The 11,825-nt window shown below is 46.4% G+C and overlaps 1 protein-coding gene and 1 pseudogene across 5 annotated transcripts in view; one reads left to right on the plus strand and one right to left on the minus strand.

Moving 5' to 3' along the window:
• Positions 1–11,825, plus strand: part of ZFYVE1 (zinc finger FYVE-type containing 1) — a 63,828-nt gene that overhangs the window by 12,724 nt on the left and 39,279 nt on the right. The window lies entirely within an intron of this gene.
• On the minus strand, positions 6,317–7,407 carry LOC117069373 (annotated as a pseudogene). Its single transcript, XR_004431519.1, has one exon. The product of XR_004431519.1 is annotated as a nucleophosmin-like (transcript).

Raw genomic sequence — 11,825 nt, forward strand, 5'->3', positions numbered from 1 at the left:
GGCGCCCACCACCACACCTGGCTAATTTTTGTTTTTTTAGTAGAGACGGGGTTTCACCATATTGGCCAGGCTTGTCTTGAAATCTTGGCCTCAGGTGATCCGCCCGCCTCGGCCTCCAAAGTGCTGGAATTACAGGCGTGAGCCACCGAACCTGGCGATTCTTGTGTTTTTAAAAAGACGCTGTACAACCATCCCATTCTCCTCTGTCTCATTTCTACCAAACTTACCTGCGAGCGTCTTCTTTTTGAGAGAGCAGAGTAGGAAACTGACAAGAACTTCCACCTGTTCCACCTTCATGCTGATTGTTTCTGACTGAAACATTAGGAGAGCCAAGGGCCTTTTTATGCCCAAAGACTCTTGAAGCTGAGGCCTCTCTTGCTCTAAGTGTAGGTTGGTAAAGAAGCTCAGTGACCCAGGAGTGGTCAGTAAGAGGCTAAGGGAATGTTCACATGGGGCCGACCCTCTCTAAAATGGGAGCCAGAGATGAGATTCTTCGTCCTTCCCTTCAGCAAAGTCATTGGTGGACATCCTCTCATTGGGACCACTTCTTTTTTTTTTTTTTTTTTTTTGGAGACAGAGTTTCACTCTTGTTGCCTTGGCTGGAGTGCAATGGTGCGATCTTGGCTCACTGCAACCTCTGCCTCCTGGGTTCAAGTGATTCTCTTGCTTCAGCCTCCTGAGTAGCTGGGATTACAAGTGACTGCCCCAACACCTGGCTAATTTTTGTATTTTTAGTAGAGACAGGGTTTCACCATGTTGGCCAGGCTGGTCTCAAACCCCTGACCTCAGGGGATCTACCTGCCTTGGGCCTCCCAAAGTGGTGGGATTACAGGCATGAGCCACCATGCCCGGTGAGATTGCTTCTTTAAGAAGACTCATTGTGTAGCTTGGCGGCTTCACTTGTTTACAGTCCCAGAATAGTGCAGCTCAGAATACTGGGACTTGACTAAAAGATACATTATTCTAGTGGAGTTCAGGAATGGAAAATAGCAGTCTGGGCTCAGTGGCTCATGCCTGTAATCCCAGCACTTTGGGAGGCTGAGGCAGGTGGATCACTTGAGGTCAGGAATTCGAGACCAGCCTGGCTAACATGGCGAAACCCCGTGTCTACTAAAAACACAGAAGTCAGCTAAGCGTGGTGGTAGGCACCTGTAGTCCTAGCTACTCAGGAGGCTGAGGCAGGAGAATCACATGAACCCAGGAGGCAGAGGTTTCCTCTGCTATTTCTTGTCTCCCTTCCTTTCTTTCTGCCTTCCTTCCTTCATTTCCTTCCTTCCCTTTCCTTCCCCTTCCTTCCTCTGTCCCTCCCTCCCTCCCTCCCTCCTTTCTTTCCTTCTTTCCTTCCTTCCTTCCTTCTTTCAGATGGAGTCTCACTCTGTCACCCAGCTGGAGTGCAGTGGCACCTTCTTGGCTCACTGCAACCTCCGCCTCTCGGGTTCATGCAATTCTTCTGCCTCGGTCTCCTGAGTAGCTGGGACTACAGGTGCTTACCACCATGCCCAGCTGATTTTGTATTTTTAGTGGATATGGGGTTTTGCCATGTTGGCCAGGCTGATGTCGAACTCCTGACCTCAAGTGATCTGCCTGCCTCGGCCTCCCAAAGTGCTGGGATTACAGGCATGAGCCACTGCACCCAGCCCTGTATGGGAATTCTTTACCACAAACTGGCCATGCTGGTCTGCCACATGTCCATGCCACTTCTATCTTAGGCTTGTCTGCCGTTCACTTTCTTGACCCTGTTCTTGGCTTTCTGGTCTAGGATAGCTTCCTGGGGCTTGTTCTTTCCAGCTCCTCTGAGATTGGCTGGTAGATAACATAACAGGAGGAAATCCTTCAGGACTTCATTCTGGTCAGTAGATCGTGGCCAGAGGGATCATCATCTTTCAAATTGTTGAATTTTCCCATTTTTCTCTTCCAATGGCCAGAGTATTATAATGTAAGGACTAATTTTGGTACAGTGGCCAGTTAGCCCTTTGGCAAGTTCTGGTCAGAACATGAATATATCTATTATTGGTTTCTTAGGTGTCATATAAATATAACAATTAAAAAAAAGATCTTAGGAGCTGTCAAAATTATAACCAATAGTTGGGTTAGTAGCAGGGCCTCGTCCTCCGTTGTTGCCTTTAATGCAAGAAACTCAAGTAGAAGCCCCTTTTGTTTAGTGGTAGTGGTAGAGGGGAAGGCATTGTATGGCATTTACTGGGAAACATAGGGTTGAGGATGACTCAGACCAAAAGAAAGATGAAAGAAACCGTATTATGTGCCTTCAGTTTCTGCTCAGTGTCTTGTGAGCTTTTTCAGCCTGGGGATCATTCAGTTACAACAGACTCTTGGCATTTAACTTGATAGGCTATTTTGTTTTAGCACAAGGATGTTTAAAATTTGACCCATGTAAGCCATTGAAACCACCATGAGTCAGCTTTTTAGAGAACCTGTCTTTAACTACTTTAAGTTACCTCCAGTTTGCATGGTTCTGTTTTTTTTTTTTTTTTCCTGGCCTGTCAATTCCTTGAAGTGATTGATTTTTCTGGAATCAAGCAGGCATTTGGCTTTTTGAGCCAGGATTAACATAATAGACATATTTCTTATTAATTTGACCTTCAGTGTTTTCCTGTGGGTGCATCTACTGGCCGAGCCACCCTTGAGTTTATCCGGGAGATTATATAGGGCAGACACACTTCTGATGGCTGGTCAGACTTTTCCGGGGAGTCTTCCTTGCTTTGGGAGGAGCTCTCTCATGAGATCATTTCTATGTGAGGTTAGAACTGCTAAGTATTGAATACATTTGCTTGATGGGAAATTGGAGGAAAGATGTGGGGAGACTGTGAAGAAGGGAAGAAAAACAAGGGTAAAGAAGTTTCAGGCAAGAGGAGTTGGAAAGACCTATGGAAAGAGACACAGGAGGAGCTTTTGAAGGTGGGGAAGGTTGGATGCTTCCCTGGAGAATGTTTTGTTCATTTTCCCCTTCTTTTTTTTTTTTTTTTGAGACGGAGGTTCGCTCTTGTTGCCCAGGCTGGAGTGCAATGGTGCAATCTTGGCTCACTGCAGCCTGGGTTCAAGCGATTCTCCTGCCTCAGCCTCCCAAGTAGCTGGGATTACAGGTACCTGCCACCATGCCTGGCTAATTTTTGCGTTTTTAGTAGAGACAGGGTTTCACCATGTTGGCCAGGCTGGTCTCGGAGTCCTGATCTCAGGTGATCTACCCACCTTGGCCTCCCAAAGTGCTGGGATTACAGGCATGAGCCACTGCACCTGGCCCCTTTTGCCCCTTTTTTCAGTGGCTTTTGGCTAGCATTGAAGAGGCTCTGTTGACTGGTTTATATGGTCAGCTTGGTCATAGTTGGAGTTCTTGGGGCAGAGATGTTTTCCAGACATACATAAGTAGCTGATCTCTGGCTTGACTTCACTGGAGGATAATTGGACTTCCAGGTAGCTTCCAGAATTTTTGGTCCCTTCCTGATTTTCTTCTTCTTCTTCTTTTTTTTTTTTTTGAGACGGAGGTTCGCTCTTGTTGCCCAGGCTGGAGTGCAATGGTGCAATCTTGGCTCACTGCAGCCTGGGTTCAAGCGATTCTCCTGCCTCAGCCTCCCAAGTAGCTGGGATTACAGGTACCTGCCACCATGCCTGGCTAATTTTTGCGTTTTTAGTAGAGACAGGGTTTCACCATGTTGGCCAGGCTGGTCTCGGAGTCCTGATCTCAGGTGATCTACCCACCTTGGCCTCCCAAAGTGCTGGGATTACAGGCATGAGCCACTGCACCTGGCCCCTTTTGCCCCTTTTTTCAGTGGCTTTTGGCTAGCATTGAAGAGGCTCTGTTGACTGGTTTATATGGTCAGCTTGGTCATAGTTGGAGTTCTTGGGGCAGAGATGTTTTCCAGACATACATAAGTAGCTGATCTCTGGCTTGACTTCACTGGAGGATAATTGGACTTCCAGGTAGCTTCCAGAATTTTTGGTCCCTTCCTGATTTTCTTCTTCTTCTTCTTTTTTTTTTTTTGAGACGGAGTCTTGCTCTGTCGCCCAGGCTGGAGTGCAGTGGCCGGATCTCAGCTCACTGCAACCTCCGCCTCCCAGGATCTCACCATTCTCCCGCCTCAGCCTCCTGAGTAGCTGGGACCACAGGTACCCGCCACCTCGCCCGGCTAATTTTTTGTATTTTTAGTAGAGACGGGGTTTCACCATGTTAGCCAGGATGGTCTCGATCTCCTGACCTTGTGATCCGTCCGTCTTGGCCTCCCAAAGTGCTGGGATTACAGGCTTGAGCCACCGTGCCCGGCCCTGATTTTCTTCTTAATGAGACTAGGTTATTGCTGTCTTTCCCAGGAAATTTGACTCTAGATGTTAGAATACTTGAAAGAACTGCCAGAGCCTGGTTCTGGCATGAAGTCACAGACCCTCAGGTTCAAGTGAAGGGGCAGCATGATACTGCGCAATCCAGCAGAGTATTCTAGAAGTTCTTCTACTTTCCAGCTCAATCCCTTCTGTCTCATGAATATGTTATCTACATAGCTAAACTCATCTCTCATAACTTTTTCTTTCAAAGCGCTCAATACAGTTTATGTGTATCATTCTACAGCAGTCGTAAATATTTATTGAATTGTCAATTGCGTGCTTTGTGAGTTTCAGTAATATCTCTGAACAAATGATTTAAAGTGAAGACTCAGAGATTAAATGAGACTACGGACGGTTGGCAGAGGCCTTCATTCCCTGGAATGAAGCTCTCTTTTCTGTTTATCTCTGAGTAAAGGCTTTTTGGGGATTCCACCCTTCTCTTTTTTTTGAGATGAAATCTCCCTCTGTTGCCAGGCTGGAGTGCAGTGGCACTATCTCGGCTTACTGCAATCTCCGCCTCCCGGGTTCAAGCAATTCTCCTGTCTCAGCCTCCCAAGTAGCTGGGACTACAGGCACACACCACCACATCCAGCTAATTTTTTTATTTTTAGTAAAGATGGGGTTTCGTCACATTGCTCAGGCTGGTCTGGAACTCCTGACCTCAGGTGATCCACCCGCCTCAGCCTCCCAAAATGCTGGGGTTACAAGCATGAGGCACCGTACCTGGCTCCATGGTTCTTTTTGCATCCCCATTCTGGCCTAGTGACTCATGAGTTTAGTTTGTAATTGGTAGGTCATTGGGTGCTCTATAATTTTTTTCCCTATGTCTCAGTTAACTGTTACCTAGATCTGTGATATTTACAGACAACCTACCTACCTCTTCCCCTTTTCCTTTCTTTCTCTCCCTACTTTCCTTTTGCTTCTCCCCAACCCTCCACTTGTTTCATGAATTAAGAAATTAAATCAGTGGGATTCAGGGATGAACCACAGTGCCCAGCTATTTTTAAATTTCTAATAGAGACGGGGTCTTGCTATGTTGCCCAGACTGGTCTCAAAGTCCTGGCCTCACATGATCCTTATGCCTCAGCCTCCCAAAGTGGTGGGATGACAGACGTGAGCCACCACACTGGGCCATATCATTCTTTTGAAGAAGATTGAATGTTTTCTTATGCATTATATATATATACACATATATATATATATATATATATTTTTTTTTTTTTTTTTTTCTCTGAAAACGATCTTTTAGGCCAGACACTGTGGCTCATGCCTATAATCCTAGCACTTTGGGAGGCAGAGGCGGCTGGATTACCTGAAGTTAGGAGTTCAAGACCAGCCTGGCCAACATGGTGAAATCCTGTTTCTACTAAAATTAGCCTGGCATGGTGGTAGGTGTCTGTAATCCCAGCTACATGGGAGGCTTAAACCCAGGAGGTGGAAGTTGCAGTGAGCCGAGATCATGCCACTGCACTCCAGCCTGGGCGACAGAGCAAGACTCCGTCTCAAAAATAAAATTAAAATAAAATAAAATAAAACAATCTTTTGAGAAGGGGGTCTCACACTGTTGCCCAGGCTGGAGTGCAGTGGTGTGATCTCAGCTCGCTGCCACCTCTGCCTCCCTGGCTCAAAGCCATCCTTCCACCTCAGCCTCCTGAGTAGCTGAGACTACAGGCATGTGCCACCATGCCCAGCTAGTTTTTTGTATTGTTAGTAGAGATGGGGTTTTGCCATGGTGCCCATTCTGGTCTCGAACTCCTGGCCTCAAGCAATCTACTCGCCTAGGCCTCCCAAAGTGCTGGGATTACAGGTGTGAGCCACCTGCCCAGCCGTATAGATTTCTTTCTTTCTTTCTTTCTTTCTCTCTCTCTCTCTCTCTCTCTCTCTTTCTTTCTTTCTTTCCTTTATTAAAATACTGAGTTTTATTTCACGTGTATATTTTTGTCTCCCCACCATTTTCATGTCTGACCACCGATACTACTATGTCCTATCATAACATTCCATACATACTTAAAACCAAGCAAAGGGTGGAGTTCCATCTTTAAAAACTAAACAGGCATTTTGGACAACACATTCTTGGCAATGGAACCTGGACTACATTTATCAAACACGGTAGGGAAAGTTCTCACTCTGCATTATAAAAAGGACAGCCAGATATCAACTGTTACAGAAATGAAATAAGACGGAAAATTTTTAACAAATTGTTTAAACTATTTTCTTAAAGAGACTTCCTCCACTGCCAGAGATCTTGAATAGCCTCTTGGTCAGTCATCCGGAAGCAATTCTTCACCTAATTGATGAACTTGGCTTCCACTTTGGGAAGAGAACCACCTTTTTCTATACTTGCTTGCATTTTTGCTTTAATGTCTTCTACAGACTAGGTCCTTTTGGTGTTTTAGGAGTTTTTTCCTGTTTTTTGAAGGATTCTTGTCCTTTTGATCTTGGTGTTGATGATGGTTTTGAGTCTTTTCCATTCTGATTTGACTTTTGTGCATTTTTGGCTGGAGTATCTCGTATAGATTTCTTCACTGGTGCTTTTTCTTCAGTTTCCTCATCATCAAAATCATCATCATCATCTTCATCAGCAGCAAGTTTTACTTTTTTCTATGGAACCTTGCTACCACCTCCAGGGGCAAACTGCTTTCCAGATATACTTAAGAGTTTCACGTCCTCCTCCTCTTCATCTTCTGACTCTGCATCTTCCTCCACAGCTACTAAGTGCTGTCCACTAATATGCACTGGCCCTGAACCACACTTCAACCTTAAGACCACTGGTGGTGTTATTTCAAAGCCCCCAAGGGAAACCGTTGGCTATACAGACATTTTCAAAGTTGCCAGTGTTACTTTAATTGGACTGCCTGCGTAATTCATTGCCTCTGCTTCAACAATGTGCAATTCATCCTTTGCACCAGCCCCTAAACTGACCGTTCTTAAAGATAACTGGTGCTCATTTTCGTCATTATCCACCTTAAAGTGATAATGTTTGTCGGCCTTTAGTTCACAACTGACAAGATCGTTTTGGGATCTCAGGGGGCTCATGTCCATGTCCATCGACTGTTCCATCAGGTGGCGGCATGCACTTAGGTGGGAGAGAAGGCGGACGGAGATAAACAAACACTGCTCCAGAGAACAGCCACGCAGGACGGAATCACACCAGGGCCTTTTTTTTTTTTTTGTTACAGAGACTCGCTCTGTCACCCAGGCTGAGCGCAGTGGCACAGTCTGGGCTCACTGCAACCTCCACCTCCCTGGTTCAAGCGATTCTCCTACCTCAGCCTCCTGAGTAGCTGGGATCACAAGCGCATGCCACCACGCCTGGCTAATTTTTTGCATTTTTTTTTTTTTTTTTTTTTGAGACGGAGTTTTGCTTTTGTTGCCCAGGCTGGAGTGCAATGGCGTGATCTTGGCTCACCATGACCTTTGCCTCCTGGATTCAAGCGATTCTCCTGCCTCAGCCTCCCGAGTAGCTGGGATTACAAGCATGCACCACCACACTCAGTTAATTTTGTATTTTTAGTAGAGAAGGGATTTCTCCACGTTGGTCAGGCTGGTCTCGAACTCCCGACCTCAGGTGATCTGCCTGCCTCGGTCTCCCAAAGTGCTGGGATTACAGGCGTGAGCCACTATGCCTGGCCAATTTTTTGTATTTTTAGTAGAGACAGAGTTTCACCATGGTGGCCAGCCTAGTCTCAAACTCCTGACCTCAGGTGATCCTCCCACCTCTGGCCTCCCAAAGTTCTGGGATTACAGGCATGAGCCACTGTGCTGGCCTAGGTTTCTTTTTTAATTCAAAAGATATATCCTTTTGAGGGAGGGAGTGGTAAGTATTGAATAAGGATCCTTCTTGTTCAATCATCCCTATTTTTTTCTCTCTCTTTTTTTTTTTTTTTTTGGAGACATGGTCTTGCTCTGTTGCCTAGGCTGGAGTGCAGTGGCACTGTCATAACTCAAGCAATCCTCCCACATCAGCCTCCCAAGTAGCTGGGACTACCGGCACTCACCACCACACCCAGCTAATTTTTGTATTTTTTGTGGAGACAGGGTTTCACCATGTTGGTCAGGCTGGTCTCAAACTCCTGACCTCTTGATCCACCCACCTCGGCCTCCCAAAGTGCTAGGATTGCAGGCGTGAACCACGGCACCCAGCCTCCCTAAGGAGAGCTTTTACTTGGGATAATGAAATTTCTAGGCTGGGCGTGGTGGCTCATGCCTGTAATCCCAGCACTTTGGGAGGCCGAAGTGGGCGGATCTCGAGGTCAGGAGATTAAGACCTTCCTGGCTAACCCCGTACTATTAAAAATACAAAAAATTAGCTGGGCACGGTGGTGGGCACCTATAGTCCCAGCTGCTCGGGAGGCTGAGGCAGGAGAATGGTGTGAACCCAGGAGGCGGAGTTTGCAGTGAGCCAAGATCATGCCACTGCACTCCAGCCTGGGCAATAGAGCGAGACTCTGTCTCAAAAAAAAAAATTAATTAATTAATTAATTAAAAAAAAAAAAGAAATTTCCAGCTGATGGTGATGACTGTGGCTTGGGGCAAACCAGCAATGATGTCAGTCAGCATGCCTCTAGCAGTTATTGCAAGTTACTCTGGGCCTCCACTGTGCTAAGTGCTTGATGTACATCATCTTATTTAATTTTTTTTTTTTTTTTTTTTTTTTTGAGACGGAGTCTCGCTCTGTCACCCAGGCTGGAGTGCAGTGTCCGGATCTCAGCTCACTGCAACCTCCGCCTCCCGGGTTTACGCCATTCTCCTGCCTCAGCCTCCCGAGTAGCTGGGACTACAGGCGCCCGCCACCTCGCCCGGCTAGTTTTTTTGTATTTTTTAGTAGAGACGGGGTTTCACCGTGTTAGTCAGGATGGTCTCGATCTCCTGACCTTGCGATCCGCCCGTCTCGGCCTCCCAAAGTGCTGGGATTACAGGCTTGAGCCACCGCGCCCGGCCTTATTTAATTTTTGCAGAAATCCTATGAAGTAGATTGTGTTGTTATCTTCATTTTAGAGGTGAATAACAGAGCCCCAGAGGGGTTAAATAACTTCTTTAAAGTTATCCTAAAGTCAGTGGATGATAGAGCGAGGTTGGTTGAACCCTTAATGGTGATACTATACCATCCCCCCACCCAGAGGTTATAGCATCTAGACATTTTGTGCTGTGTTCATTCATTTAGTGATCAATTATGTCTTGATTTCCTATTTTGTGTCAGGCACTGTGCTAGGGTTACGGTGGTGAACAACACAGACCATATCTCTGCCAGCCTGGAGTACATTCTAGTTGGGGTGTTCAGAGCTGGAAGAGTGGGAAAACATTAACAGAGATGGTGGGTGGGATTGGAGGCTTTGAGCAAGAGAAGGGTTGAGTCAGTTGCCCAGGGTGTGATTTAAACCTAGCTCTCTTTTCTAGCCTGGTTTGTGTAGCTGAGCTTTTACTGTTAAGTCCCTTCTTAGCCCTCAGAATCATTCCAGAATGAAAGACCATTCCGCTCACTGCCAGGCCTTTACTAGAGCGTACATCTGTTTTCACAGCTGGCCGAATACGGATATGCTATGCCACTTAGAAAGGCAGCTGCATCTCCCATCCAGAAGCTCCTCAGAAAGTTCCCTTGAGGATGAGGTGGGGCTTGGGGATGACTGGGTATTTCCAGTGTGTCCTCAGAATTCATCTTTGCCTTGGAAAGCTTTTTATTCAGATATAAATGGATTGCTGAACTGGGTGTGTTGGGTGTCGTCAAAGAAACTGATCAGGGCGCTAAAAATGACTTTTTTTTTTTAGAAAAAGAATTTCTTTTTTTTTTTATTTTTTATTTTTTATTTATTTTATTTTTTTTTTGAGACGGAGTCTCGCTCTGCCGCCCAGGCTGGAGTGCAGTGGCCGGATCTCAGCTCACTGCAAGCTCCGCCTCCTGGGTTTAAGCCAGTCTCCTGCCTCAGCCTCCCGAGTAGCTGGGACTACAGGCGCCCGCCACGTCGCCCGGCTAGTTTTTTGTATTTTTTAGTAGAGACAGGGTTTCACGGTGTTAGCCAGGATGGTCTCGATCTCCTGACCTCGTGATCCGCCCGTCTCGGCCTCCCAAAGTGCTGGGATTACAGGCTTGAGCCACCGCGCCCGGCCTAGAAAAAGAATTTCTTTTTTTTTTTTTTTTTTATTTTTTATTTATTTTATTTTTTTTTTGAGACGGAGTCTCGCTCTGCCGCCCAGGCTGGAGTGCAGTGGCCGGATCTCAGCTCACTGCAAGCTCCGCCTCCTGGGTTTAAGCCAGTCTCCTGCCTCAGCCTCCCGAGTAGCTGGGACTACAGGCGCCCGCCACGTCGCCCGGCTAGTTTTTTGTATTTTTTAGTAGAGACAGGGTTTCACGGTGTTAGCCAGGATGGTCTCGATCTCCTGACCTCGTGATCCGCCCGTCTCGGCCTCCCAAAGTGCTGGGATTACAGGCTTGAGCCACCGCGCCCGGCCTAGAAAAAGAATTTCTTTGTGGATCTTCTCTGCATACAAACACTTTTATTAGGCCAGGCGTGGTGGCTCAGGCCTGTAATCCCAGTACTTTGGGAGGCTGAGGTGGAAGGATCACCTGAGGTCAGGAGTTCGAGACTAGCCTGACCAGCATGGAGAAACCCCGTCTCTACTAAAAATACAAAATTAGCTGGGTGTGGTGGCGCATGTCTGTAATCCCAGCTACTCAGGATCCTGAGGCAGGAGAATCACTTGCACCTGGGAGGCAGAGGTTGCAGTGAACGGAGATCGCGCCATTGCACTCCAGCCTAGGCAACAAGGGTGGAACTCTGTCTCACACACACAAAAATAAATAAAAAAAGAAACATTTTTATTTCTGCTAGAATAGGAGAGGAGCTGCAGGCAGTCTCTGTGAAGCAAAGTGTCAGAAGCACCACTGGTAGTTATAAGACATGGAGAGGAATTCCTGACCTCTCAAGTAATGGAACACTTTGGGGACACTGGAGTGGAAGAAAGTGATCTTTGCCCCTGCCAAATGTGCTCAGTGTGTTTGTGAGACCAACCCCGTGACTTCAGTGTCTTCAGAAAACATTTGATTGAGAAATGATTGTGTTTTTATGTGAAACTCTAGCAACATGTACATGAATAAACGTGAAGTATACACGCCCTTTAGGATAGAATGAACAGAACATTTCTAAACTTGCTGTGTTGAGGAAACAGGTTTAATAGAACTTAAACCTTGCTATTGGAAGGAAATCTCCTTATCATTTGGACTTTAAAATAGACTGGCTACTGATTTGTTTGACATAGTTTAGGTAAAATCCTGTTTGAAAATTAGGCCATGGGGTTGGATGCAGTGGCTCACACCTATAATCCCACGTGCTTTGGGAAGCCAGGGAAGGAGGACTGCTTGAGGCCAGGAGTTCAAGACTAGCCTGGGCAACATAGACCCTATCGATATCTACAAAAATACACCATTAGCCAGCTATAATGGTGCATGCTGGTAGTCCTAGCTACCCGGGAGGCTGAGGCAGGAGACTGATCGAGCC

Source organism: Trachypithecus francoisi, unplaced genomic scaffold (assembly GCF_009764315.1).
Source record: "Trachypithecus francoisi isolate TF-2019V2 unplaced genomic scaffold, Tfra_2.0 Lachesis_group3, whole genome shotgun sequence".
Lineage (NCBI taxonomy): Eukaryota > Metazoa > Chordata > Mammalia > Primates > Cercopithecidae > Trachypithecus > Trachypithecus francoisi.